Genomic DNA, 7,177 nt, shown 5'->3' with positions numbered 1-7,177 from the left:
GGTGCGGTTGGCCTTCCTGACTGCATCCCCACACTGCCGGCCCATGTTCATCTTGGCATCAATGATGACTCCAAGATCCTTTTCCGCCTCTGTACCGACAAGAAGGAAGTTCCCCAGCTTGTAGGTATGGTGCCGGTTGTTCCTCCTCAGGTGCATCACTCTGCACTTGTCAGTGTTGAATCCCATCCTGTTCTCATCCGCCCACCCTTGTAACCTGTCTAGGTCCGATTGTAGCCTATTCCTCCCTTCTAGAGTACCCACATCCTACCACATCTTAGTGTCATCAGCAAATTTGAACAGGGTGCTTTTTACCCCCTCATTCAAGTCACTGATGAAGATGTTGAACAGTGCGGGCCCGAGGACCAAGCCCTGCGGAACCCCACTGCCCACGTCCCTCCAGGTCGAAAACGACCCATCCACCACCACTCTCTGGGTGCGGCCCTCCAGCCAGTTGGCGACCCAATTGACTGCGTGGGTGTCAACACCACAGTCCCCCAGTTTGTTAATGAGAACAGGGTGAGAGAGAGTGTTGAAAGCCTTCCGAAAGTCCAGGAAGACTATGTCCACCCCTACCCCCGCATCTAAGGATTTGGTGACCTGATCATAGAAGGCCACCAGGTTGGTCTGACAGGACTTGCCACTAATGAACCCATGTTGGTTGCCCTTAAGCATGATCTCCCCTGCTGGCCCCTCGTGGATATGCGCCAGAAAAATTTTCTCAAAAAGCTTGCCCAGGATTGAGGTAAGACTAACTGGCTTATAGTTTCCCGGGTCCTCCGTCTTACCCTTTTTGAAGATGGGAACCACATTGGCCCTCTTCCAGTCCTCTGGCACCACACCAGAGCACCACGAGTGCTCATAAAGCCGTGCCAGGGGTCCCACAATGACCTCAGCCAATTCCCTTAGTACTCTAGGGTGGAGATCGTCTGGACTAGCTGACTTGAATACGTCCAGTCCCTTCAGAAGTTCCCTAACTAGTTCCTCCCTTACCCTTGGCCTAGGTGTGCCTCCCCTGGGGCCTGAGGGGGGCCCAGCAGAGGGGGTGACTGTTCCGGTCCCTGCTTTGGAAAATGGAGGCAAGGAAATCGTTAAATATGTTGGCTTTGTCATCTGGTGTGATGACCAAATTTTCTAACGTGTCCTGCAGGGGCCCCACATTACCCGGAACCTTCTTTTTATCCCCTATGTATTTAAAAAAGGACTTCTTATTGTCCTTAATCCGGGAAGCTAGTCCCAGTTCCATCTCTGCCTTGGCCTTCCTGACTGCCCCCCTGCATCCCTGAGCAACTGCAGTATAGTCATCCCTGGTGATGGCCCCTCCTTTCCACTAGGTATACTCCTCCCTTTTAGCAAGGAGACATTCCCAGATGCTTTTGGTGAGCCATGGGGGTTTGTGTGATCCTCGTTGGGATTACCTTCCTTTGGGCTTGGAGGATCGTCTCCTTAAGGAGCGACCACTCTCCTTGGACACCTGGCTCCCCTCCCCTCTGGGACCTCAGCGCTTCCTTGACTATTCTCCTTAGCTCATTGAAGTCCACCCTCCTAAAATCTAGGGCTGCTGCCTTGCTGCAGGCCTTTGCCACCTTGCGCTGGATTCCTGGTCAGTTTGCTCCAGGGATTAATAACCCCATGGTATCATCCCACTTAAAACTCCCCATAAAAATGAAAAGAAGGAAAAAGAGAGGGAGAGGAGACGAAAGGAGTCCCAGATCCAGACATTGTCTCACTCCCCTGTATCTGAGATTTTCCTTTTACGTAGCTCCAACTCGCTTCTCCAGTGAAGAGGGGAGAGACCCCCAATGGGGAGCAGTGCTCCTCAGTTGGCCTTCAGCTGTACAACACTCAGCAGCCCCCAAGAGAGAAAGAAGGCTGAGCTGAGAGTCCCTTACATACTTTGGTATGACATTGCTCTGGTTTTTCCAATCAGGGCTTGCCCTTCTTCAGCAACTTTCTTAGCCAGTTAATTTAAATGACTTTAAAAAGAACATTGCCCAGTTCAGCTACTCAGACTAGGGGTCTGATCCCTTTCCTAACATGACTGAACCCCATCCTCTTTTATTTACAGGGTGGAGTTTTAAACAAAAGCCACAGGTATGGGGCACCACAGGGAGTTTTACTGCCTGCATGCAGCCAGAGGAGAGATGGCCAGAAACACAGGAAGCACACAGAACAGAAATACATACAGCAAAAACAGATAGAAAACAAAAAAATACAAGCCTATTTAAACTCAAACAAATTACCCAGCAATGTAGAAATTAGAACACACTTTGGAGTACAAAATGGCTTGTACAGTTTGTGTGGGTTATACCTCCAAATGTAGTGTTTAAAAAAGAAAACCTCCTGTTTTTTAAGGTACTCTCACAATTTTTGGGAGTCTGGTTCCTGTGTGGGGCCTTTTTTAGTTCTTTTTTTTTTTTAATCATAGCATTGGCAGTACTATTTATATGAAAACAGGATGGGGGCATACTCTGTTCATTACTCACAGTGAACCTGAATGCTTCAAGAATGACAAGTGAGTTTAGGGCTGCCATCTCTGGTCCTTATGAAGTAACTGCCTGATAATAAAGACTTCTTAGAAATGGTCTTCTGCCCTCTCTTAAATTACTTTTCTAATTTAGAGCTTTAATAACTCAGCCCCTGAAAGAGAAGCATTAAAGGGAGATAATGAAAATTCTTTGGATCCTGACCACTAAGGTGATAGTTCTGAGCTTAACTGTGGCCTTGTACAGACATTCAGTTTCTCCAGGAGAAAAATAACCTGGGAACAGAGTTAAATCTCTTCCAAGAGAGTTTCTGCTTGGAAACTGAATGCCTGTACATGCTGACATCACAGTCTGACCACATTTGCAGTCTGGGTTAACCAATCAGGGCTGCCCGATGCACTTCTGCCATCTGTTGCCAGGCAGATGAAGGGAGCTTGTAGAACATATCTAGATGTGTGTGCGGGGCTTGGCTGCACAGTGTTAGCGTTGCAAGCTCTCCACTCTTCAGGGTGTCAGGACTCACATGTCAGAGAATCATAGAGTCATAGAGAAGTAGGGCTGGAAGGGATCTCCAGAGATCATCTAGTGAAACCTCCTGCCTGAGGGGTTCATCCCAAGGGGATCATCCATATCCAAACCACCCTATAGAAACCATGTCTATACATATGGCTCTGGGTAAGTTTTTCTACAACAGGAACACACCTGGGAGACTCCCAGAGTCTGTGACTTGTAGTTATTCTGCAGTGTGGTTCCTATGACTCAGGAGCCTTAAGTGCTACTGGGTGATGCTACCTGTAGAGGGACCTGGGCTGAGTGGCTACACTGGGATGGGGCCCATGTGCCACACGCTCAGCAGACTTCTCACTCTCTTATTCTCAAATCTCACTCACCACAACTTGGTGTAACCATGAGAAAGGTATCAGGAGATGATACTTGATTGGAGAGAGAAATGGCTGAGACTGGCGTGGGTTACGCTGTCTACAGATCTTCCATGGGGCTCCTCCTACCCTACACCCCACCCCTTTCCACTCCAGTGTTCCTGTTGATGCTTGATGTGGACATCTGGCCATACTGGGCATCTGGCCTCATTGTTCAGGCCAAAGAATCCAGAACAGAAAGAAAACTGTGTTTCCTGGAGTCAGCGTCTCTCGGCTGGGCAGGTCTGGGTCATCAGTGCATGGCCTACATAAGGAAATAAATAAACCAGTCTAACTAAAATATCAACATCCAAGGCTGCTTCAGGCCTTTCCTTGGCCTGGTAGTGCATCTTAGCCACCTTTCCTCAGGCAGCCTAAGTTCTTCAAGTTTTGCCCTGTACATAAGTTCAGCCAAAGTGAGCTGGTCCATCCTGGGCTGAACCCTTTAAGTAAGGTGGGGCCAGGAGTGTCACAAGCCCTGGAGTAAGCCTTAAAGGTACCTGGAGTAAGCCCTAAAGGTACCTGACCCTCCTGTGGTATAAAGATGGTCAGCAGCCCTTTCAGACAGCCATGTTGATCCAGGTCATCTGCCTCAGGTCTTCTACCTTCAGGTAGAAATGTGACAAGCCAGCCTTGCCTGTGCTTGCATTCCCCCATCCTGGAGCTGGTGTGTCCTTATGTAAGGCATTCCGGGTTGGCCTAAGTCAATCCAGACCCCTGCTTGCTCCCACATGCTCTGCTGCCACTGATAGGTGCTGGGAGCTCCAGATGGGCACAGTATCTCCTTCACCTGTCACCTCTAGGCCCTAGGTGATGCCTCCTGGGCCAGCCACTTGCTTTCGTCCCAGGCTGCGGCCCATGCCCATGGGGGGCTGGGGTTCTGACCCCATTCTGGGAGCGGAGCCTGGGGGTGGTGGTGCTGGCTGTGCTCTAACAGCCTGTCCAGCAGCACAGCAGAGCATGCCCTGAGTGCACAGGCTTGCTGTTTCTTCATGAGCCCGGCTAAAGATCTGCCGCCTGAGGAGTGTGCTAGCTGCCCTTGCCCCAGTAAGTACAGGATTCATCCTGGCCCCTTCTACACTACTTCAGGGAATATGTGGGAGGAATGTGCTGTGTCCTGAGTGCTCAGAGTTGGTATCTGAGCACTCAGGACACAGCTTGCCTTACTGATTGTCTTTACCGCTAATTCTTTGGAAAGCAATCTCTGTAGATTAGTTTATCCAGCCTCAGCTTCACAGGTAAGATCCCACTGAATGCAACAGGAACTGCATTTATATACAAGCAGCAAAGAACTTAGCATTTGATACAGGGGCATGCCCAAAACATTGTTTTCCCTGTTCACCCAATCACTGCCTGGGCCAAATTCATCTCCCATAGTCCCTTAACTGTTGTCTCTTCTTGGAGGGCACATCTACACATTCAATTCATGTGACTGAATATACTCCAGCTCAATTTGAGCCGGAGTATGGAGTAAATTAATCCCAACGTCATCATCTACATGTCCATTTAAATGCCACATACGTGGAGATGGTAATGCTTTAGTATGTAGCAAATTAGTCTTCTGCTCAGTAGAGCATCTTATGTAGATGCACCCAAAAAGTCTTGGAGGAAAATGCTCTTGCAGAGCTGAGTTAAGTGCTTGCAAATGATAGATGCTGTTTAAAGGAATGTTGCAGACAGACTGGAAATGGCCTGTGCTGTAGATCCAGCCATTACTAAGGAGGTAGCTGGATACACTTGCGTTTGTTAAGTCTCACAGAACTTCCTAAAATGCAGGGTCAGACATTACTGCAAACACAAGAGACATGGCAGCCAGGAACAGGCTGAGGGTCTGAAGCAAATCTGGGCAAACCCTTTATTTTGGGGCGTTAGAGCAGGAAGGGGGGTGGGGAATAATAAATTTGCCCAAAAGTGCAGTTTTGGGAGGCATGACTTTGCCCTCCACGCAGAGTAACAAACACCCTGCTTATTTAAAGGACAATTTCTGCTTTGGAGCCCCATGGTATGAGAGGTCTCCACTATTAGACTTTGCAGGTCCCCAGGCTAGACTCATGTAGTACCCAGGGTTCAAAATATGGGGGGGGCTTGTAGGGGCTGCCCCCCCCCACATAAGAGACAAGAGCCCCTGGCCTACCCCATGCCTTTCTAAGCAGCTCAGGTGGCAGTGGCTCCTTCTGGCTGCCACTGCTGCAGGCCGCCTTCCCCCCCCCCCAAGAGTGGGAGTGTAATTTGAACACCTGGTAGCGCCACACACAAAGGCTGCCTGAACGGAGGCCATGAATGCTAGCTTAGGATGCTACGCAAAGGGATGTAGGAGATAGCTCACAATGAACCTGCTTGTCACAAGTTAAACATAGGCTTCTCATGTACAAAGTATTATGCTCATGTCACAAACATAAAATGGACTAAAACCTTTATCTCAAGATGCACATTGAGAAAATTCTATAGCTAGCCTTCAGACTTGAAGAAAATACCTTCCTTTGGCTATTTTTTTGACAGAAGGTGGCCCTGGCTGAGGAGCAAAGCAAAGGTCAAGAAATAAGGAGACTCAGACTGTCTTCCTATCTCTGCCATTGATTTGTTATGTTACCTTGAGCAAGTGACTTTTTCCTGTTTGTTCCTTTGGTAAAACTGGAATTATGTTTCTTATCTGCACATTTTGGTGCCAACTTCAAGGCAAATGATTGACTTTACTGGGACTACATTCATAACTGCATACTTAAGGGTTTTTTTTGCTGAATCGAGGCCACAGAAAGCAGTCAGAAAAACCTTGATTTGGAAATCCTATGCACACACCGAGAATTAGAATTTGGTTTATAAGCCTGCCTGGATCCAGCAAGTACTTTCAACTGAGTGTTTAATATTTCAGGATACTGCAGACCAGGATCGCTCTGCACTACTCTTTAATAATGAACACTAAAACAATATAAATATTAGAGGAGCCACTTGCTATTCCATGGAATAAAAAGTTAACTAGTTCTTGTTTTTGAAGAAGCAGGTGCTCCTCTGGTCAAACGCCTGGTTACCTGAAGAGTTCTGAACTTCTGTATGTGGAAGGATCATTAATCACTCCAACGCAGAGCAGTCAGAGCCCCTGCGTGTTTTTTGTTAAAGCTTATCTATCATCAGTATCTGCAGTCTGACTCTTTTGATTACAGCCACTTGGAGACGAGCTTTCCAAGTGCCGTGGGGAGAACAACCACCTAATTGTCATTTAAGACCAAACACCACTGCAGCAAGATGTGATCCTGTTGCTCAAATACTATTGTTTCATTACAGGGCCCAGGCTGCTGCAAGGGATGGAAGCTTCCCAGGTCATAATTGGACCTCTGAAGCTAGTTTTTGGGTTAGATCAGAAGCAAGGCTGAAGGGGAACCAAATCTTTTTCTTTCAGAACAGTGTCTAAGCTAGTTTTGGGACTTGGAGAAACTCATGATGTCACTGCCATTAGTGACAAGACTGACATTTGCAACAGACAGAAGAAAGCCAAGATGAACATTTATAGAGGTACCTAAAGCAACCACAGTGTCTACAGAGGATCTATAAGGAGTTTTCTCCATGAGGTTCCTATTTTCTCTCTAGTTCAGGGGGCCTGATTTGGTATGTCCAAAGATGGGGTATATGGAAGGACAAAGGGACTGTGAGGCGCTCCACTGCTGGTTGAAGTCTGCCCTGAATAGAGACCTGCTCCATTGCCCCATGAGCATAGTATGGACCAAACCACAGCTCAGATTCACATCCTTTCTGCCCCTCATGGAAGAACTGAGCTGAGCCAGT

Source organism: Crocodylus siamensis, chromosome 2 (genome assembly GCF_052110815.1).
Source record: "Crocodylus siamensis isolate JL-2025a chromosome 2, ASM5211081v1, whole genome shotgun sequence".
In the NCBI taxonomy this organism is placed as follows: Eukaryota; Metazoa; Chordata; order Crocodylia; family Crocodylidae; genus Crocodylus; species Crocodylus siamensis.
Note: the sequence above shows the minus strand (reverse complement) of the source record.